The sequence below is a fragment of the Molothrus aeneus genome, chromosome 17 (assembly GCF_037042795.1).
Source record: "Molothrus aeneus isolate 106 chromosome 17, BPBGC_Maene_1.0, whole genome shotgun sequence".
In the NCBI taxonomy this organism is placed as follows: domain Eukaryota; kingdom Metazoa; phylum Chordata; class Aves; order Passeriformes; family Icteridae; genus Molothrus; species Molothrus aeneus.
In genome coordinates this window covers 15,216,821-15,241,113 of record NC_089662.1, presented here as the reverse complement: position 1 = coordinate 15,241,113, position 24,293 = coordinate 15,216,821, and the positions used below count along the sequence as shown (strand labels likewise).

Below are 24,293 nucleotides of genomic sequence, written 5' to 3'. Positions count from 1 at the left end.
AGCAGAAAAACATAAAATCAACTGATAAAGAGGATGGCTAGAACAGCAGGCCTCAGCACAACAACCTGGAAACACTGACATGCAGGTATTTCAAGAAATGACTGCATGTCAGTGTTTCCCGAGGACCGCTGGGCACTCACCATCAGCCAAGGGTCTCCTCACATGACTGCACTGGCTCCATGGATCTCCAGCAGCCCCGTCCTAGCACCCTGAACGGCCACCTCCCTGTCCTGCCTCTGCACATTGCACACACTGGCACGGGTGTATAATCTGTGCTATGCACCTTTTGCCGTAGAAAGGTTTTGTTTGCAGTCTTTGGGTTTAGGTGAACTTGATGCACCCAAGCAGAAGTACTTTCACTTACAAAGACCTATCCTGTAGACACAAAGTCCAACTGGATGCACCCGGACTTTACCTCTATCAGGAAAGCTAATACTACTAAGAAAAGCTACTTACTCTGCTTTTCATTGTCTTCTAATTACCACTCTGCAGCAGCTCTCCCCCTCTAGCTCAAGTATTTTATATAATAAAATACATATATATCTCTGAATCTGACCAAATATTTATATATTCTAAGCTGGGCTTCAAATGGATACTAGCAAGAAATATTAGGAGAGAAAATCACACAACTCTATGCATTTTGCACACGCAGAAAGTAATTTTCTTGTTCTCTTGCCTCAATAGCACAAGTGAGGCAAAGCTTATGGTGGGTTGTGATACCTCTTATTAGATCAACTGCTACAGATGGGAACGAACAGACACAGCCTCAGGCATATGAAGTACTTCAGATCTGAAACAGAAGCAGCTATCTTCAAAGTTAAGCTGCTCTAAATTTAACAAATGTGTTAATCAAGCCATGTGAAAGAAAAGTAGTTCAGATCTCTGATAGAGGAAGGCTTGCTAAAAAAGAAAAATGAGACAGATTGTTAAAATAAGGTAGTAACTCATCTGCTGAAAAACACAGACTTGTTACTGAGGTGGGAGAAATGAGAAGAGAGGTTAAGAAAATTACAATACATCTTTAAAACCTATGTCTAATAAGTCTATCATTTTTACCTTTTATCAGAGTCATGAATTTTAATATTAAGGCTTATCTTTTGAAGGTGTTTTGTGGATTTCCCTTGAGGGTCAGGACTGATTCATCAGAGATGGAGTAGTTACTTTATGAGAAATGCTCATCTACCAGTCACTGGCATCTCTCTTTCTGATCACCTGCAAGGACCTTGAGGATTTTTTGATTCCCTTTGTGTAAGGTCATTTGGTGCATTTGGGTATGCAGGTTACTTCCTCTGGAGACTACAGAGATATATCAGCAAGTACATATGCAGTTTTGATAGTGTTATGGTAACTTCATTACTGGTAATGTGCAGGCTTTTGAAAGATATAATGTGCATTCTTAAAATAGAAACTACTATAATTTTGAAAAAGTTGGTTTTTAATGACAAATCAGTTTCATTTTTTTCCACCAGGTATCAAGGGTAGAGATTATTTATATAATGTTTGAGGGACATTAAAGCCATCCAAATTCTTTCTATTTGTTCAAGACAAAAAAGACATTAAAACAGAAACATGTGCTGCCCCTGGCTAAAGAACAGTTTACTTTCATTTCTAAAATGTTAAAAATAAAGTCGAACCTATATATGAGCTTTAGCATCAGTGCCCTCCCTTTAGAGTTTACAATCTTCCATAAGGTAGTGGCAAGTTTTCTGCATATGAAAAAACCTAGATCAAAACTACAATACTATATACCATTAATGGCCACTGACCCAGTGATGTCTCAAATCACAGAATTCTTTGGGTTGGAAGGGACTTAAGGATCATTCCTTCCAATCTCCTGCCACGGGCAGGGACACTTTCCTCTGTCCCAGTTTGCTCCAAGCCCTGTCCAACCTGGCCTTGATACTTTCAGTGATGGGGCAGCCACAGCTTCTCTGGGCAACCTGTGCCACTCTCTCAGGTGCTACCCTCAGATAGAAGAATTAAACATCATGGTTGCCCTTCTGGCTTAGAATACATATAATTTCTGATTTCCATAATTATGTCTTATTCTGAATTCAGAGAGAAATGTATTAATAACTAGAAGCACAGTTTATTTTTCCATCACTGCAAAGCTCTGGCCATTATCAGTAAGTGACAAATTACAGGTAAGATATCTTACTTATAGTAAGTCTCATTTACAGGCCTAAAATAGAGAGGACTGATTTTTCAGAAGTAGTAAGCAGCCACATAAAACAGTTCTGAAAATGTATGTAGCTTTTTTTAAGTCCTGAAACTGTAGTTGAACACTCTTGATGTCTGGCAATGCAATCTCTTTATTTGTACTTAGTTCACTTTGTGTTATTAGTATGCTCATCATTCTGATGACTGACTCCAGTGGTAATTCTTGAGAATCCCAAAGGACAGTCACTACTTCCCATGCCAAACAGGAGTGTCTGACATGACATCTGAGTATATTTCCACAGAGATTATTTTTCACAGACAGGTTGAGCCTCACAGACTAGAGCTGCAACTCTCAGGACACTTGAAAAATTCCGTATGCCCAGTTTAGAAGTCCACATATGAAGTGCCCAGAGCCTTCTGACTTAGCTCCACGCTTTGACATCTCTGTGCTGCTGCAGTGAGGCACAGAGATGATGTACCAAATAGAATGGCAAACAAGAGTTCTTTAGTCCCTTTTCACCTGAGAGGAAAAAGTGAAAGCTTATACAAGAAGCCTATAGTCACTAAAATGAAAAAAAGTTAAAAGACAAAATGACCGAGAAGATTTCAGCAGGCAATAGATTCCGTTGCTGGAGGCAGAAAAATTGATGGCTTGAGCTGCAGCCTAGGTCACAGTCCCAAAGTCCTACATCGAGAGTATCACTACTGTTAGTTCCCTGATTGAGAAAAGGTCAACCCATGAATCTGTCTGCCAGAATATATTTTTTCTGGCTACATCCCAAACTGGCAGAAATACAGGAATAATTTAGATGGATCAAATGAATATAAACTGTCTGTATAGACAGTAAATAACAATAAATCCCTGTGTATAGGTTCCTTAACTTTAGGAAGGCAGTAAAAGCCAGGAGAGAAGAGAGAAGCAGGTCCAGAACGAAAGCCAACAAGAAACAATGGACTGCATGCAATAAAATTTAATACAGGGCATTTCCCATTCAAATGGGCCTCAGAGTTTAATGGTGCAACCCGACTGATCGTATCAAACATAAATGAAATGCCCAGGAACACGCATAATTGGCAACTAAATCAATCACAGCCTCTGTTTGTGCCATCTTCCTTCTCTTTACTGGTAGAAAGCTCTTTTTCAAAGTGCTTTTGCTCTTTCAGAAAGCTTTTTATTTCTTGCACCATAGTTCAGTCAAGAATGTTAAAGAAAAAATGGTAGATTAATTACTTGAAAGAATTGGAAAACACCTCAGGATATTGTTTCTGCTTTTCCAGGGAAAAAGGGTTAAAATTAAAATAGCTGATTTTAAAATAGCTGATTTTAACGCAATTGAAAGATCATTACCAGACTCCATGGCAAACGAACAGTACGTGTAATAAACGAAAAGAGGTTGCTGCAAGAATGCTGAGATGCCACTGAGCAATGGATCTAGGGGTCTAAGATGGCTGCAGCTTCCTGACCTCACTGTGAAAGTGAATTAAGTATCACAATCACTAGATGAAAGTTTCACAAAGAAGACACAAATCCTCCAGAACGGATTTGTGTAAGGTAAGTGGACTCCATATATCTAGGAAAGACATGCATATGTATAAGTAGATCCAAGGGGGTAAGGAGGATACAAGATAAGAATAGATCAGAGCAGGATTTTTTCTGAAGAGGTAATAGGTTATGTGAAATGCAAGGCACAACAAGATTTCAAAGTTAATTTTTTTTTTTAATAGGGAAGAAGTGAGGAAGCACACAAGAGACATGATGGTGAGAATAAAATCTGTAACAGTGATGCCACATCCATTAAAAGCCACAGGATGAATTTAGGCATCTAGAATGTAACTGTGCAAGGAGTTGGTACTGAAAACTAAGATAATGATGAACACTGGCACTCAGAATAGTTGAAGTTACTCAAGACTTCTCAGTGCTGAACACTGAACCAGTTGTAACACCAAGCTTTAGTTTATTCAAAGATAGAAAGAAAAAAGCCAAAGATTTCACCACTGCTCTATTTTTCTAACTGAATGAAGAGCCTTTGCAAGTCTTTGGTTTGCCGTGAAGGGTTTCATTACAGAAAGAGGAAGCCGTAGCCCCACATCTATGGAGATGTTGCTCTGTGCCGTAACACACGGTCCTTCAGGATCCCTGCTATTTTATCTGCCCCAGGCAGAAATTTCTATGCTTCTCTGAGCTTGCTCCCACCCACACACCTTTAGAAATGCAGACATATTTTGCTGTGCAGAAACAGCTTTGTGATACCTTAGATATTACTGTTTTCCAGGATGCAAATTCAGAACTCTTAAAATACAGAATTTCAACTGAAATCCATAGCACTGCTTCCTGCAGAAGCTGGACTGGAAGGTTTTCTTCTCTGACATGTACAACTTAACTCTCAGCTACAAATGGCTAACAAATCTTTTCCAGTTATGTAATGCTGCCTCCTCTCCATTTCTGTATATTTTCATCTTTGGTGAGCAAGGTCAGGAAACAAGTCCTGTCTCTAGCTAATCCTATCTGTTGTCAATAACCAAATTCTAGGCATTGCCGAGCATATATCATTATTTTTTTCCATTATCCCATAAGAGCTCTATTTTTTATGTCCTTGGCATGTTTCTCTTTTCACTCCTTTAGCAATATTCCTTTATCCCCTGCTTTAGTAAGTGTAATTACCATCTTACAAAACCACATGAACACTTGCATCTTTGTACACACATTCACAGTAATCAACAATACTATTTCTTTTCTTTGCCAACAGTCTTGACAACTTTAAACTGTACAACAAGTAAACAATTTTAACTACAAAGTTTACATACCTGTTTCTTTATGCAGCATATAATTTATACTCAGAATAACAGGACCACGAGAGACAATGATGAAGAAGCAAGATTTTTTTCACTGCATTTTAAAATGGCAGCAGATGCCTTTTTTTTAGTCCTTGGAAGATTGATGATTCCATTACTTGCAGTATTCAGCAATTAAATCTCTGAGTTTAGGCTAAAGTGAGTACTTTTCCCTGCTTTGCATCTTCCATTACACTGTTATTAATCATGTTTAATCATTCATTTACCTCTCACTGCTACTGCATTTTGAGAGGACTGGCACATTATTGATTTTTGACTTTTACCCTTTAGAAGCTGGGTAAAGGGCTTTGCAGTTGCTTAATCAAAAGTGACATGATGAGGGCAGGGGAGCTGCAGACCTCAGCGAAATAGCAACTAAACAACATGCCAAATTATGATAAAATTAAATTTAGAGTCAACAAAGAAAGCAAAATATAATAAACAAAAATTATAGCAGATAACCTCATGAGACCACAGAGTACAAAGCACTCCTTTGCCTTGCTAAACACGTTGCTAGGAAAGAGGAGACCAAGATTAAGAAGGAAGTTAAACTACAAATTCTCACAAAAAGAAAAATGCAAAGCCATGTTCTGTTACAGAAGTGTCAGTTAATGTGATTTGGTTCAAGCAAATTCTCAGTTGTTTATCAAGTCTTTTTCTCAGAGGAAGCATCACTTCAGCACTCAACTAGCAACTGTAACAAGAACAAAACACAATGTAATATTTTGATAGTTGGCTTCTTCTCTGCTTGCTTAAAAAAAATGGTATTTTTAAGTCAAAGAACTCCATTTGTATCTTTTTAAAGAGTGCATAGAAAGCCTTAATTTCATCTACAATATCTAGCAAATTATGCTGTAAACAATAGATATAAGTACATTATAAACCATAAGAACAGCAGTAATGTTGGCTTTATATTTTAGAAGAAAGGCCCACAGGGGAAAAAAAAGTGCATAAGAGATTGTTAAAATTGTCAGGTTCTTGTACAACTGAGTTAGAGAGGAACAACTCGAAGGGGGAGAATTTGTGGACTTACAAATAAAAGAGCTTCAGTTCCTATTGCTCTTTCCTGAAATTCGCAGCTTTATTGGTTTTTGACCCTTGACATAATGTTTTGGTCTGTTTGTCCTAAGTTATGCCACCCCAATTCCACTAACCTCAGTGTAGAATATGAGAACCAGAGGAAATCAAATGAATTTATCAAGCAATATCTTTCATTAATGTGCTGATTTTTTCTGTGTATCGCATTATTAAAATGCGTAACACCCTGGCAAAAGACACTCTCATGATCACACTACACGGACCAGTACAACTCTCATCAGAAGTTTGTCATGCACCCTGCATCTACAGCACTTAATTGTCAGTAACTGTTTACACTATGGCTACTATGCAGTAGTATTCCAGGTCACATGCCAGTGACCTCTCTAGGATCTCTGCTGCTGAGTAAAATCATATATTTTGTCAAAGGCCACTGCAAACATTCCAGTGTGACTTATTTTGCAAGTGAAATGGGAATATGCAAGGTGTGTCATCCATAGCATGACTTTAATCTGGCACAAAGAACGCAAGTGAAGTAGTTCTGATATGAAAGGTGGCACTACTGCAGGGGAGGTGCTGTTCCCTGGCTACGTTAACTGAATGAAGATTATTAATAAACTGTTTATGAAAGCGAAGCTGACCCCTTAGAATGTGATAAATGACAGAAGAAGTTCAAGAAAGGAAAATCAATAATCATGCATCTTTAAACATAGTACACATAAGGCTACACATGTGCAAACAGCATGGGGTAACTCCCCGGCCAGATTTTCATCTGTCTAGCAAAAGAAACTGTCAAAAAGAAAGGGTCCTTCGGGAGAAATTTGAAATTGAGGCTTTCAAGACTGTACCATATGCAGAAATTACTAGTAAATTTTCAAAGCCTTGTCATGTTACACCTACAAGTTGTCTGAATTCCAGTTTTTCCACAATCTGCTACATTTTCATTTAAGTATAATGCAAGAAAATAAAATCGCAATGCTCTTACTCAAACAGTATGATTTGCAAGCTCTTGTATCAAAAAGGAAAGTAAAAATATAAAGTGAAAGGGAGAACATTAAAATTTAGGAAATGGTATTGTTCATACACTGTAATTCATGTATAGCCCACTCACTTTAATTGTACAATTAAAAATATTTTCATAAATGTTTCAGCATAGAGAATGCAATAACAAAATACAAGGATTGTATTTCTGGGGGTGTTCAGCGTCTTGGCAGATCAGAAGAAATATTGATGGAAAGGCCTCTGAACTCTGCTGAGTTGCTGAGTTCACTCTTAAGGACAGCGTATGTAAAAACTAATTGGTCAAAAAGCAGAAGGAAGAGAAAATGAAGTTACAAACCAAAAGTTTCTTACTAATCACTACAGCACATTTTATATATTTAATTTCTAAAATACAAGTGTCTTCATCCAAATAATCCTACCAATTCATGTAATGCACAATTTTCAGTTCCCTACTAACAAAAAAACCAGCCCCAGAAGGAGACAGCAACTATTTTTCTGATACTATGTGGCAAAGTAGTGCCAAAGTCAGATGCTGTGGAATATAACTACACTGTAAAAACAATGCAATTATGCCTCTGTTATATTTCATAATTTGAGTAAATTAAAGCAAAATGCTCAGTGCTCACACCAGTCAGCAGCAGTAAATTCCAGTAAAACCAGTTTAAATTTGGACTACTATTTTGTATAAAATGTTAGTGTTTAAGTAATGAAAAATTTGGTTGCTTGGGTTTCATGCAGTTGATTTTATTTTACATTGCATTGCAGGAAATCTGAGCCAAAGGAGCAGGGTAGAACACAGAACAAAATACGTTTGTTGGCACATATTTCCATTTTTTGACGTCAAACAGTGTTTGAAAATATGAACCAAACTTATTTGCCTATGAGACTTGAAAAGAATATTCACCATTTTGATTCAATTCTAATGATTGACATGATTACAGCTCCAGGCAATGAGTTGGTCACACAGCCTAACAGTCTGAAAAGAGCAGCAGCAAAATTAATGGAAGACAAGAATGGAATAATGAGAGTTTGTTAGTTACTTAGACCCCAGAGATCTTGAATTCCACAGTTTCTGGTTGGCATCATGCACTGAACCACAGAAACATCCCAAGAGAACAAAACCAATAATAAAGCACACTGCATCATAAGATACCCACTCTGACTACCAAACAGTCAATTCAAACCAATGCAGTTCTGAGGATGTAACAGCAAAGTATCTAAAGCTAAAATAATAAAGTGCTGGATATAATAAAGCCATTTCAAGCGATAGTGCTGAATCATTAAACTTGGAACAAGTTTAATGAACAAGAACTCTTACTACACTGAACACAGAGGTGAAGCTGGCCTTGCTCTTGCTCTCTCTGAGGTTACATGATAGATTTGAACCATTGTTCAATGGCTAAGCAGACAAGAGTCACAGCATATCTGCTTCCTGGTATCCAGAAGGATACCAACTGGTCAAAAATATTCACTCAGGCAAAAAGGTACCTAATAGAAGCAAACAGGGAGCCCCCTTGAACTTGCTAGCAGAGCAAGTAGTGCATGGGTGGCTTAGAGAAGATGTAGCTGTACACTTGTATTCCTCTTTCAGTGGCTATACATACGTGCTTTTCTTAAGTCCAGTTGCATGCTGATGCAGACTCTGGCATAGAAATTGGAAATAGGAAAAAAAAAGCTCATTTTGGCAACAGGAGGCCTTCCTGAAAGCATAGTAACTGAACTCTGACACTACTCAGATTCTCTGAATCAACAGAGGCCATTCAATTCGACATCTGTTCGGCAAAGCTAATCACATTCAGTGTTTAAACTTTAGAGCAGACAGTGAGATGAATTAGAAATCTGAATTCTTAGCAAGTAGAAGAGGAAACTATTGGCAAGTTTTTAAAAGCCAAAAATTCCCAGGGTTCCCTTAGATGAAGAAAATTTGAGATGTTTGCTTTGGAGTTTTAACTCTCCACTCAGTAAACATACACTGTCCCATTAGTTGTCAAAACAAGTAAACTACTGTCCTAACAGCTCCAGTATTTGAAGTCTACTTTGCTTTGCAAATCAATTATTAAAACTGTTCTCTCAAGAAAAACAGATCCTTTCCCCATTTTTTTCTTCATTTACAGCACTATAAGTGAACTATTTTACAAAACAAGCATTATTCCAATAAAGCAAATTAGCTGAGGTAGGTAAATCACAAACTCATTGACAATAAGTTTTATGAAAAATTAAGTAGCTGACATACAGCAACATTACCATGAGCCTCTTACTCACACTGCTGTATTTCTCAGCATGACACAGGCACAACTTTGTTTCTGAGGTATAAAGAGACTCCTAATTAAATCTTCATTCTTCAGTGTACCAGGATTTATTCTTCTTTATATGAGCTCAGATTATTCTATTTAATGCTGAAAAATGTTAATTTTCTGCCTAAATTCACCAAATTACAGATGGGATTTCCTTAGAATTCTCTGTTATTTCCAATTTCTTTAAAATAAAGTGCAACACATTATTTTGGTTGAAATTAATTGCACTATTCCAGTCCCCAGAATAGGCATCTGAACAGCACCATTCTTAAAAAATTTCCAATTTAACATATGGTTAGTATTTTGGAGTGATCTTAATCCACAGTCATAAAATTCCACGTAATTGCCTGTGTCTTAATGGCCTTAGGCTTTGAATACAATCACTGGGCTTTGAACACTGCCTGTCACTTTTAGTGCTTGAGTACTGACATTGTATCTCTTTTAGGTTCTTTTCAGCCCTTTAATGACAATGCCAATTAATAATGCATCATTCTCTCTCCTCTAGGTAATTTTAATTGCTGTAATTTATGTCCCTAGACAATTCTTGCACTACAGATGGAATCTATACTATTGTAGCGATTTAGAAGATCACACTCTCAAGGTCCTTAGCAGATGAACAGTACAATTTCAAGTTTACAGACATCATCTTTAATTGACATCAATTACTGTTCAAGGAAACAAATCATGATATTACAGGTAATAAACAGATCATTTTTATGTTCTGGAGCAGTGTAGACTTCACCAGTAAGGCTTTGACAATTAATTGTAGCTTCATAATGCTTTATGAAGGTACTCAGATGCCTTGAAAGGGAAAAATCCACCTAAAATTAGCAAATATAGAGGTTACACACTTCTTCAACGAGGCCTATACCTTTACATAGATATTCTCAGAAATACATGAACGCCACCTCTGAGGTAGTATTAGAAGGCAGCATAAACACTCAGGCTTAAAGCCTGAGACAGTGTATAAGACCAACTTCAGCTTTTTATTAAAACATGCTAGCAAACTCATGGGCACAAAAATAAAGCAAAAAGAAGAACTGTTTATCACTAATTTATTCAGCTCTACAGATAGCCCAAAATGAAGGGTATAACCATGAACTGTGTCCCATATTAGATTATTATTCAGTTCATCCCCTTGCCAGTATTAGGGATGCTTCACAAATCATATTCCAGTGTTTTGCTTAGTACAGCTTACATTGATCCATAGCCCTGTGAAGTTCAGTCCCTCTGTTTTTACTGTTATCTCCTGATACTTTCAATGCACTTCATCAAAACCATCAAGCTCCTTGTGCCGTGGTTTCCATTTCCCTTTCAAAGCCAAGCATCTTTCTGGCCTAAAGCATCACACCCTAGTCTCATGACTTACTTTTCTGAAGCACATTGGCCCCATTCATCTCTGTCCAATGGACATAAAAACATTTCCCCTTTCATGGAGGATGAAAGGTCAGATGAATGGTTCAACTTCAACAGGGTCAGAAATCCATGAAAAAAGGTGTGAGCGGCTAACTTGCTTGCTACCTCAGTAGACAAATACGTACACTGGATTGAACTTACTCCTACCTGGAGTTCACTGGAACACTATTGCAGATTACTTTAAGACTAGTCCCTGGGTTCAGTGTTGTACTGAATGAGACTAAAGATCCTGGACATAATTCGCTATTTCTGCTATTGATATAAGTATTATATTTCATTCAAATGACAGCCCTCAAGCACAGTAATAACTGTAATTCTTGCATAACAAATGTGCACCTGGTTAAGCAATCAAATCAATTCACCTCTACAAGTGTCACAGACGGTGCAATTTGTCCCAGTCATCTTTAACTGATCCTTTCTCTTTAGACACAGTGCTGTTTTTAACAGATGAGACGACTAAATGAAAGACAAACTGAAAAGCAAAACTTGCTGTGTCTAGCAATGCATATATCATCATTCAATTTCCAAGCACCCACTGAAGAATTTCTGAAACAGTACACATTTTAAATTAGTCTACACTGAACTCTACTGTTGCATGTTATCCTCGGAACTCATCTCCATAAAATACTCCATAAATTTAAGGCACAAGTCAACAGAAAAAGGTGAAATCCGTTATCACTCTGGTAATACATGTTAAACCAAAGCATGCCAACCTACACAGGTGACATCCATCATTCTTCTTCATTTTTAGAAATTATCAATTTACACCTGCAGATGAAGTTTGCATCTAATGACTTCAGCATTACTGTCAAATTAATTTTGAATTTTTTTTTGTGCTATACATCTGACAAACTTCCTACTGTTGTGAACTGTCATAGCAGATGAGTCACTTTAAGAGGTATATACCTTACACTCATATCTTATTTAGCACTGCAGTATTTCTTTTTAATGTCATGTATTGTATCTTATTCTCAAGCTGGGGAAAAGCTCAGCTTCATATTCTTATCTGCTCATAGTTCTGATGACTCCTTCTAGTTTTCCCTCTAAGGCATAAAATGTGCAGAGATGGACCTTCTCTCATGTCTTTCAGAAGAAATATCCTATTCCAATCTCTGCTACCTTCTTTTAACTCCACACACTCACCTCCCTCTCCACTTTTCCATCTCTAATAACAAATGCATGGCCAATTGCCACTTTTCTTTCAGACCTGTATCTGAGGATAGCCAACATGTCAGACCTACAAAATGAACAAATGCCTTTTTCTTTCCACATAAAAACTCCCCTTCCCCCGAGCTGACAAACTGGGATCTCTTCTTCACACAGTCTCTGCAAACTGCTAACGGAAACAAGACATCTTCAAAGAGAAATAGTCAAAAGAGGCAAGAGTAAATGCCTTTTCTCTTCCTACTGAATTATCCCAGTGCAACTGTACTGAAGTCACTTGACTCCAAATTAATGCCATATTCTATTCTTGTCCCACCATAAGGAGATTCAATTTGGTATTAAATTCATGGGTTTAACAGCTACCTCTCTTCTTATCTTCCAAATCAAGACTATTTTTCCACATAGAAAACTTCCCAACTGCAGAGTTTTATTCGGCCAGTTGGGTGTTATAGAAGAGTGACATTTGCAGGCATCAAGACAGCTGGATGGTGAAAAAAAATCCAAATTATTCTACATATATTCAAGGCCTGAGACAACAAAAACTAATTCAATACAATTCAAGACAGCCATGCTTTGTTCTTTCTATAAACATTCTCAAAAAGTCATTAGCATTGCATTTGGTTTAGGAAAACACTGTGGTATAAGGGAAGTTTCTTTTTTCAGTCTTAAGCATCTGCAGTACCTGAGGAGACCACAATGTCTTGTTAAATTCTTCTTGGAAGAAAAGTGGATTGACACAAGTCACTTGAATTCTGCACTCTGAAAACTACTTGGCAGATGAATTGTTGTCCATCTCACAACAATTAGGGAGCATAAGGAGGAGAAAAGAGAAAAAGAGGCAGATAATTAAAAGCTTGGTACTTTGTTTCAGAGTTTTCAGGTATTTTGTTTAAAAAGAAAACCATAACAGGATGGATTTGAATACATTAAATATGTACTCAAATCGTGGGTATAGTAATGGAATCAGTACCCATACCCAGCCAGCACTAACTTCCTGTAGTCCTTACCCCTAAAGCTGTATGGCAATTTACATTTTAACTTTTGAGAGGAAGGTTTTTGAAATTATATCCATTAGGCTAAACAACTAATTCATGAATGTCATTAACAGACAACTTACAGTCAGGTTTAAAAAATCAAAACTCAACTTTTTTTTTTACATATTTACCTTTTAAATACAAATCTAGTCTCAAAATAACACCATTTTTTCCATTAATGTTTACACTTCAAACAGAACTACTTTCAAGCACAAATAGAGGAGATGAGCTTCTTCATACCATTGCTATATAATAGAATATTTATGCCAAGTATTTTCGGTCCTTTGAGACGAACAGCGGCAGTATCTAAAGTGCCCTCAAGTGCCCACAATGTAGGCAGTGGCAAGTGACCTTCCCCCAAGTGTCAAAGTGCACTGAAGTGTGAAACCAAGCAAGAGCGGAGGCTCTGACAAGTTCAGTTCAGGAATTGAAATTAGGACCAGTACAGAGGTAATTTCTTTTCTATAAACAGATAGAGATATTATTTATTATAATATTCATCAAGTAGTATATGAAATCTTTGATGATAATTCAAAACATTTTAATTTTTTTCCCCTTTTTGCAAATGCACATGCAATGAGAGTCATATTCAGTGAAGAGAATTTCTGAAGTTTCTTTCTGAAATACTATTTCAGAAATGTTCTAACATTTTCCTTTTTCTGTCATTCTCATGCTTCCCTACTTCCACCTTAAAAAGTTAATCACAGTTCATTGCATTGTGAGGTACTGAGAAATTACTTGTGATAAATGAATGCAGGGCATCAGACTGCCCCATCAACAAGAGGGCAAAATTACTTTTACTCACAAAACTTAACCTGAACACATACCACATGAGGACATAACCAGAACACAGTATATTTTTCTTACCTGGTCTTGAAGGAATTAAGGTTCAGCCTTCGATCTGAAAAAGTTGTTCTTGGCTTAATAGCAGCAACTGCACATTTGTACAAATTAATAGAAACATCAGATATATCTATACAGGAATAACTTCTCTCATTGATTTCTTTTTAATCACAAGGGATATCACTGAGCTTAGGATTTGAAATATATGAAAAGCATACTCTCAAGCTCTTTTAAAAGTTTGCAATCTGGTTTTTTTCAACCACTAATCAAGAGAAGCAATTCCCTTATAAATTTATGAATAAGGGAATTACACTGTGTGTAATTCCAATCTTAGTCACAGTTGGTTTTTTCCTCTAGCAGTAGGAATACTCAGAGTTGAAATAGGGAAAGGACCCATGGAGACCACCACCAAATCTGAAATCCTGTTAAACAGCTAACAATACCAAAACTAACAGACCCTGACAGAATAAGCTCATAAAAAGAAAGACCAGGGACTAAGCTGTGGAGCACCTTAACTGCCTTTATACATAGAACTCCCTGTACTCTCAGATGGCTGACAGAAAAAGTTCTCATTTTCAAGATGCTACAGCTAGTAAAGAGAGAGGGATTTAATATCTCACAACTTAAAATTCCTTTTGTTTCAACTTAATTTTCAAGAAAACCAAAACAAGACAGAGGCTGATATTCTACATCTTCTGCTGCCATAAGAAAAAAAAAAAAAAAAAAACAAAAACAAAACAAATATCCCAAGAAAATACAGGACACATTTTCATCATTTAAGTTTAGGCACAAAGCCACATTGTAACAACATAACAAACCACAACTTAGTATTATTTCTACAGATTCACTCTTTTTTTCACCTTTATGAAAAGAAGGGCTGCAGTGCCCAGTAGGATTCAATGTGGTGGATCTTTTACATATATGCCCTTAAAATAGAGGAAAAAGATCAGTTTAACCACCTGGTAGGATATGTGCTAAGTCCCATCTAGATGGCAGTGGTTTCACAGCAAGCGACACCACTTGTACAGTCCTGCCTCAGGAATGTTTTCATTATGTTCAATGTGGTTTACAGTTAACAAGGAAATGAGGACAGATAAAAGGGTATGCCAGTTCTTCCCAGTTGGTGCAGGCAGATGGACGATCTCGAGCAAAACTGCAGAACATACCCATGGCATACACCGAGCAAAGACACTGCTTATTTGGTGTGGTGCTCGAAGCCACCTGACTGAACAGAGAAAGTTCCCAAGAACTTGGTAATGAAAATTTCTCCTGTCCCTCTAGATACTGCATATCTGTAACATATGATCATCAAGAAGTGATTCTTATTTCATAAAAACAAAAGAAGTGTCTGAACAAATGTCCTGTAACAGCCCAAAATTCCACGTTCCCCTGCCAAACAGATCTCTCTACACGGACAACAAAGGACTCAGGATTGCTGTAGAAGTGTTTGTCTGTTTTTTGCAGAGCATTCAAGAAGTTGGTTCTAGCTGTTCTTGTTGCTGCCACAGGCAAAACAAAAAATAAGTAAGGATTTTATCTCCAAAAGAAATTTCTGCTAAAAACTTCAAGGAACAGACAGCACAGAAAGGATTGGCTCTAGAACAGCTGTTTCTCAAGGCTTCACCCTGTAAGCACTCAATGTTCTAATTGTCAGAAAATGCTCAGGTTGTTTTGGATTATGCATTACTTAACGTATCTGTGACACAGACAGTATGAACCGCTACTATGAATGGGTGTGAATAACAATTCCACGGTTTTTAGCTGATTATTGGATAACTTCACTTCCTTAAAAAGAACATATACTTCATGGATGAGCCCACCCAGGTGCCAGAGAATCTCATTTACATCAGAAAAGTGGCATTCAGATCTACCCTTAGACAAGATCTTCATTATTATTTTATGGTTATATTCAGATTTATTTGCATAACACATCCATTCAATAATAGAATTGCATCAGTTGCAAACTTCCCTAACAACATCTGTACTGGTTCTAGCTTAATTTAAAGCATGAAAAAGAGGGGAGTTCCTGGGAAGCTGCCAGCAGTAATGTCCTCCTGCACTTTAAGCAAATAGTTTGTTTCCTCCACAGGAGACAGATCAATACTCAAGAAACAAAAACAAAATCAAGAAAAGCTAAAAGCTTAGTCATGTAAATCAGGGGGGAAGAAAAGTGAAAGAAAGCTCCTCATTGGCATTCTACGACTTCTGCAGACCTCCATGGCCCATTAGCTAATTTCTGTTAAAACACAGAGCTCTGGAATGATAAATGCCAGTGGCACATTTCTAAAGGTTTGTGGTTACTGAAATAAACATGTCCCTGTTCCCAGGACACCAAGAGACAGAAAATTAACCAGAGGTTAACTGGGTCATTAGCTATAGCACAATATAGGTCACTGCAGATTTAATTTAGTTTGTATTCAGCTAAAGAATCAAATACAGCAACCAGTTCTCACAGCAGGAAAGCACGTAACTTATCAGCATGCTGACGTATCTTAGATACCAGGGCACCATGTCTGTCATGATTCATATCACTTTTAGCTGATGTCACATTGTTTTGATGAATTGAAATACGGCATCTACACACACATGCATACAACTTAAATGGTTCTGAATACAAGCATTCAAATACATGCACAAATACTGAATATTAAACATCTAAGGTTTTCCTCCAAAACAAGGTTGGCAAGAAAGTAGTCAAGACACAAACCTAAAAAAAAGTCATGTGGGTTAAGAAAAAACCCAAAACATTAGGCTTTAATGAGTTTGATCAGCACCCAAATAACATTATGTAAGTATTTTGTCTCAATACAGTCTCTTATAAACAGCAGACCTCAGCAGCTCTAACATGAGAAGCCCAATAGCCCAAATGCTGCAAGAATTGGTAATACTGAATAAACATTAGAACCTGTTTGTACCCTACAGACATGCATCAGTCTGCCCTAAAGAAGAGGATTTTGAAAGACTGCATAAATTATCAAGAATCCTATAGAATGTATTTCAAACCAGAGGGGTCGATTTACTTTTTTAAAGTAGATTGATCTTAAGGCCTTGAAACAAGATTAGGCAGAATAAAACAATAAATAGATTTAAGCAAGCAGTTCGAGATCTTTAATTCTCTGTAGTAAAATTTTTATTACAAGTGTGTAGCTCCCCTAGAATTCAGAGACATCTAACACCTGCATTAGTAACTTATAAACCTAAAGCTTTTCTTCACTTCATGCAGAGCTACAGAAATATGGCTCATGAGTTCTCTTGCCAAAACTTGCATCAAGATCAGAATTGAATTTAAAATAAAAAAAAAAAAATCAGCGTTTAACAAAACTCCATTCCGTAGTACTACTCAGTCTAGCTTCATAATCACATGAACATACAATTTCTGCAGCACAGGGTTTCTAGAGCAGATGATGTAAAACGTAATACCATTTAGACATCAGAAGAACCACCAAGCAAATCATCCCCTGTGGAATCCTTTGAACCCTTCAGGGAAATCCCCAGGGCCTTGCCCTGGAAGAATATGCCATAGAGTCACCACCTAGGCTGAAAGAGAAGATTTCCCCATGGAACCTTGCAAGACTGTGATGCAGCCCAGTTTACGCTCCCTGTGTGCTCCTAAGTCTCGCGGTTTCTCCTTTCCCTGGTTCCTCAGTGGCTGTGCTGTCCCTGCTGGCCGGGCCTGTCTTCCCTGCAGGCCAATGCCCTTTGCCCTGCCCTTCGTGCTGCCCCCGTGCCCTCAGACCACTTGCCCCTGACCCGTACTGAGCCTTGTGCACAACGCACAGCCAGGTCTTTTGTTCCTGATTCCCTTTCGGCCTGCTGGAATAAACCTTTGCTGGAACTTACCAGACAAAAGGCCCTTCTGCCTCTCTTTGCTGAGCTGGCTGTGGTGAGTGTGGTGTGTGGACTAGACTGCTTTGCCTGAATGCCTACCTAGGCAGCTTTTCCACAGGAGATGCTCATTGGGAAATAGGTAGCAGCTTCCACTGTCTAAACCCCCTTGCTGCTACAATCCCCCAATACAATATGGTTTCCACACCATATGCTTTAGTGTTATTGTTTGGAATTTGTTCTCCCCCCATCCTCCAACAGATGATGTGGAATGTTCAGTAACATCTAAAATTTATAGTCAGCTAAATGTTATTACACTCCTGAGACATCTTTTTACAATACAGTAGTAAATCAACCCATAAAAGGCTTCCTGGGAAATTAGTTTATTAAGTGCCTCAGCTCTATGCCTACTAAGAGTCAAAGAAATCCTCATCATATTCCTCATCATATTAACACAATAACCTTCAAAATATGCCAAACACATTCAGAGGTCATCAGATAAGCAATTCTAAATGCTGCTGCTTCTGAATACAAAGGTTACATGGGACTTAGAATATAGTTTTAAATTAATGAGTCTTACTGGTTTTATAAAACTAAGTCACAGAGAATCATTGTTTTCTTTCATTGGAAATGTTATCTTTCAACCTGCCATTTTTCTAAGAATTTCCTCTCTTTTTCAGCTTTTTTTCCCCAAACAATCTTATTCTAATCATAGTTACACACACTCTTCAAGTTAGTTCCCTTCTCTTCATATCACCTTATTGATCCATACTCAACAAAGAGCTCAAAAATGCAAACTACCACCCAAAAGAAAGCTTCAAGAATCTTTGTGAAAAGTGCAACCCAAACGTAAGTTGTCGAAACAGTAATACAGGTTCAATTTAGTGAAAACATACATTTATAGGCAAAGAAATTCCATCAAGGGTTACTAATTGTGACATGGAAACCCAGTACAACTTGCAGAACTTGCTCAGCCATGGGGACTTCTCAGTATCACACCTCTTTACATCTGTATTTTTCTTACATGCTAAAGTGCCTATTATCAGGTGGAACAAGAGACAAAACAATGAGCTTGATAGGTCTCTGTAACTGCCTTGGTGTGAGAATAAGAATATTGGATTAGGCCAGGGCATTACTTATCTGCAGTGGCCCAGAACTACCTTTACTTCTGAGATTCTTAAACAGGTGTTTTTTTAAGTAGACCAATAAAATACACGCCAAGTTATTTTCCAATTTCTGCTGATACAAACTGAGGTACTCCATTGCTCAAAATATGTTTTCACCACCTTCAGTACATGCATGATAATACTGCTTATAAACCCACCCCAAAATAAGGTCTTGAAACCTTATTTTGCAACATCCTTGGCCTATTTAGTAAGGTAGAAATGGATAATAATGTGCCCCTCAACTATGTAAACACGAACACAGCTAGCAAAGTGGCTATTGTGGCATGCTCTCTCTCACCTTTTCTGTAATTTAAAGAGACTAACTACTTCGAAATTGTCACACAAGGTTTACTAAAGAAGGAAAGAAAAGTCAAGGTACTCAAGTAGAAGTCTGACAGATCAGAAGAATTTGCAGTGAACTGCATTGTACTTGAAGTGATTTCCAGCTCAGCCTTGCATTTTCTGCAACTTACACGCCATGAATAGGATTACTGTAATATCATGATTAAATCCTACCTTAGAAATAAAACAAGTTCCTATCTGCAGTAAATAATTTCACCTTGGAACTCCATTTAAGGCTCCGACCACAAAGAATAGTTGACATTTTCTGCAGAGATTTCCACTTGAAGTACAATAACTTCTCTATTACTGGTTTCTACAGAATACATGCTAACAAAGGAAAGAAGATAACACAGAACAAGTATAACAGTTCTTTCTTTAGTGACAATATAATAAAAAAGTAAACTTGGACTATTTCCTTCAGAACACAGTACAACACTCGAAATACATTTAACCAAGAGGAATCAGACACTCTTCCTAAGGCTGCTGTAAAACAGGAACAGAATCTGGGATCAAAGGTTCAAAGGAAGCTACTTCTGCAGCTGATGATCTCCCCTTCTGTGTCAGCAAAGTACAGAAGGTGAATACAACAAACAATTTGAATACTGTTTTGCAGTATCAGGGTCTATTCTAGGTTATAATCTTTCTAGAGGTCGCAGGAGTTCACTCAAAGGTAAATTAATTTATAGATGACATTATTTTTCCTTTTTATTCCCCCCTCATCTCCCCACAGATGATGATTCATTTCTTCTGATTGATTCCTCTACTGGAAACATTTCTTCAAAATAGTGAAGCGCAGGATTCTTGTCAGAATAGTGAAGTGCAGGATTACAAAATACAATTTTCTGGGAAGCTGACATACACTCAAACATTTCATTTTAATTGACTTGAACTTAATAAGCATAGTTTGTGTTGTGCAAAATAAATCAAAACTAGACAGTTCATTTTCTCACAGCGTATAAGAAAGGGACAGGAAATAGCAGAAATCAAGAGTATAAAAACTGGCATGTTGTAGTTCAGTGTTTTAAAATCCTGATCTGCTAATTGTGAGACTTTTCTCACCAGAAAATAAAAATCAAGACTGCAATCAAGAGTCAGATTAACTGAGTCACTGAGATAAATCCAGAGCAGGTTTCTTAAAAACAGAGACCAGAAGTTTGAAAGACATGTAATTGTCCTTATTCTATGATGCTTTCAAATTTCACTTCAGGTTTGATTTGGGGATCTTTAAATTCAAAAGCACAACTGAAAAATCTGTTTAATACTACACCACATAACTACACTGCATTCGTTAGTATTAGTAACATATGTGCTACACACCAGTGCCAACAAGACATTTGAATTTTTGTTGCTATGCATGCAGGCCTACAAGGATAATCAGCATACTGGAAAATTCTGACCTTGGTTTAGGTTTGTTTTAAATTAAAACCACTTTGCAACAGTGGTTTCCCATGGATGTTAGGTGCTCAGTGCCAACCATCTTGCTCTCAGAGGCTGCCTTAAGTGTAATGCAGAATAGCATCTAACTACACACTAGGCGATGAGGATGAAGCTGCTTAGCATACACTAACATGTAAATCAAGAGCTCAAATTTAGTGCTAATAGCTTCTCTGCTTCTGATATAAAACTTCCTTACTACATAGTCACCATTAAATTTTTTCACACATGTAATTAAAACAAGGGACTAACTTAGCTTTATCCACCACAGTAGTCACAGAATATTTTTGATAGTTAAAAGTTAAAGCTTCCAGTAATTCTTAATATTTTTAACATTTATTATAACTGTTCTTTTAATTAATTTAATTGTAACATCTTCATTCTTACAAAAACTGGCAAAAAATTTTGAGGTATCTGAAAATTATTTTTGTAATTTTGAAAATTACTTACTATCAAGGCTGTCTGGTTCTTTGCAAACTACAGCCATATTACAAGATAAAAGCAGGATGAACTCACAGTTTAATTTTATTGTTTGGTAGCGTAGTAACTTCAGCTGTACCTTCAATGAGATAAATGGCACTGACTGAAATATAGTACTCATTCACACTTTAGAACATTGGTACAGAAGCTATAAAATATACTTATAAATTGTTTTAGATAATAAGCTACTCTAAATGCATCACATTGTTGAAGTTTTTATGACCTGTAGCTAGCAATGTTAGTACTCCAACATGAAACCACAAATCCTTACTCTACTAGTGACAGGAAGAGTAAAAACCACAAAGATTATATGAAACTAGATTAAGCCTTTCCCTAAAGGCCTTCCCTAAAGCCATGGTTAATGCATTCACCAATTAAACATCTAAGTTACTATTACAGTTAGCCATCTGATGGAAAACGATTTAACAAGTGAACTAAAATTGTTAAAAACTAAAAGACAGTCTCAAAATTTTCAAGAATATTACAAGAGGTGCAAATTGAAACTACAACATTTTTCTAGAGTGAAGTGGACTGGACTACTTGCCTAATAAAAGCAGGACAAATTCCAATTCCACAGCAGTGCCTGAAAGAAAGGAAGACACCAACACATATATTAAGTATGCAAATCAGTCTCCAGCTTTTTTTATAGAGGTGAAAATGAATCCTCTTTTGCTTAGAGGGGAATATTTTTGTCTTGACATAGAACAACTTCCAAAAGAATATTTACATTTTCAACAGTCTGCAATCTTCTCATTTACCATTTGTCAGGGTCTGAAGATCTTTTACTGTACATAGGATGTTTGCAGGTTTAATGATCATTTTAACAAATGTCACAGTCTGAATTTGAAAATCAATTAATATTGCTGATGTTGCTAATTTAACACTATTAATATCATAGTGTAAACAGCTACAGAACCCACAGGATCTTGTACTGTATCTAAGTCTGCTGGCTGCAAGTCTGCTCTCCAGCAGACAGTACCAAGAAAAGAACCCACGCAAATATCACAGGCAAGGTAATTTAATAGAATTTCTAATGATTGCTTTAATCTTACAGTTAGACTATCAAACAAGTACGACTAAAGACAGATCATTAGATAGAGATTTAGATGTACTACTTGGAACTCATTTATCTACTCTTACAGATGCCTCCACTTTCATCAGTGTGCTAGGCTCAGAAACAGTTGGAAGACCCCAACTGGATCACAGACACCATTGCATCATGATACTGCTAGATATCCAACAAGAGATGAAGACTGACCCAGTGAATTAGAAGGTAGAAGACACTTTGCAGTGGTGTCTTTGATGGCAGCCATACTGTCTCACACTTCTGTATGCACAACTACGTTAGATTTTTAAAGCAATTTGTCTCTGCACATATTATCTATGAAAAAAAGCTTTCCAAGAGCAAAAACGTATCATTTTTCTCTAAACCACTCAAGTCTTCCACATTGACTAGTTCTCCCTCCAATAAAGAATGGATGACAAAGGAGTCCAGTTATTTAAGAAGTCCTTCAATGGTGCTGTACTCTAATACATGGGAAAATAAAAAATTAGGTACTAGTCTTCTTATCATGTGTCTACCAAGTATTTGTTGTTGGAGAACTATTGAAACTTTAGTTCTTAGTATTTTGGCACCTTAACTTTCCTTAGAAGCAAGCTGCAATTTCCTAGACTGCATATTTCAGTCACAGTAGTAAAACATACAAGTTTAGGATCCTCACATTAAAATTATAAAAAGAGAGCAAAACCCACCCTTAAAACACACTCTTGTCCTTTTTGATTGTGTTCTTTCTGCCCACTGAAAGGCAGAAACTCTGGGGTAACATGCAGGTAATTGCAAATAAAGATGCATAAAGAACTTCACATTGTTAACACTTCAACCACAAAGACAGAATTCAGAAGAAAAATAATAAATCTATAAGCAGATCTAAGAAAATCTATATAACAGGTCAATTGATCAGGACTTTCAGATACCAAAAACCCATAAGGTATTTTCCTTATTCAGTTTCCACACTGAAAATAATATCAGCTTCTGACACAACTTGTCATCTTTTAGATGCACAATCTTCCTTTCCCAAATACTACTCAAAATCACAAGTTCTTATATACAGCAATTTAATCTATTAAGCTGGAGAGTCATAGTCAATGACTCAATTACAGAGATTATCAGAACTGTCAGATCACAGTAGAACTACACTCTTTACAGGGCTTCCTACCTCAGGGATCAGTAATTTCAGTGTTTCACAACGACTGCTGCCTAAAATCTTCAAATAAGACAGGCAGTTAAATTTTTTCCTTTCAGGAACTTGAAATAAGGTGCTGCCCATTTCTAAATGGAACAAGTCTTTCAGAAGCAATGAAATTTCATCTAATATGTACGTAATTTCTTGATACATTAGACCATTCGTGTCTTACATACTGATATTTACAGTTGCTTACCCATCACCAAAAAGTTGCACCCTTCATTTCAGAATACTATATACAAGTTAGCAACAACTAATAGCCTGATAGATAATTTTGACACTCTCTCCCAACAATCCATTAAATATGGCTAATCAGTACTACTGATTACTCATCAGAACTTTTATTTCAGTTCCACAAACTGCTTAAACTCACTGAACTTAGAGCTGCTATTCTGATTTTGGTGTGAAAGGTGAACTAATGCTAGAAAACACACAAAGAAATACAAAAGAACAAATAAAAACTAGAATAACATTTTTATAGAATTCAGAAATATTACACATCCTTTTTCTTCCTCCAGAGGTGAGCCACTAATTAGCTGAAATCCTCCTTTATTGAACTTGTACTATCATTTCAGAATTTCTTCCCACACACCATTTAAGTGAAGGGTGAAAGGGTCATGGGGACAGGCAGTGGAGAAGCAGTTAACCAGCAACAAACTACATGGAGAAATTCAGACAATTTCCAAAAAAGTTAAACAAAAATCCAAGTGTATAAGAAATTCATATAAATGGGAAGTGGGGGCAACAGGAAAACAAACAAACAAACAAAAGAACAAACACCCCAAACAACACCAAAAAAAACAAACGCTAGAAAACCACACACACAAAATACCCAAACAAACAAAAAAGACAAAGTAAATCTCACTCATTAAGCTTGTCAGGTTTCAAATTAAATCATGGTTTGTACTAGATTAAACCCAAGATATTCTCAAAAACGTAAGCCTATATGTCATTCTCTATTATGTCCACTCCAGCCTGAAAAACTGACCCAGCATACTGATAAAAAATGAGAACATATTCTGT

General features: G+C 36.9%; 1 protein-coding gene across 5 annotated transcripts in view; it reads right to left on the bottom strand.

Annotated features, from left to right (window-relative positions):
- Positions 1-24,293, bottom strand: part of SULF2 (sulfatase 2) — an 84,369-nt gene that overhangs the window by 57,210 nt on the left and 2,866 nt on the right. For 3 of the 5 annotated variants that reach the window (XM_066561898.1, XM_066561902.1, XM_066561904.1), the window contains exon 1: positions 12,586-12,824. The exons of the other annotated variants lie outside the window; for them this stretch is intronic. The gene's annotated coding sequence lies outside the window, so the exon portion shown is untranslated. Of the gene's footprint in view, positions 1-12,585; positions 12,825-24,293 lie in introns of those variants that run through there. 5 annotated transcript variants of the gene reach the window in all.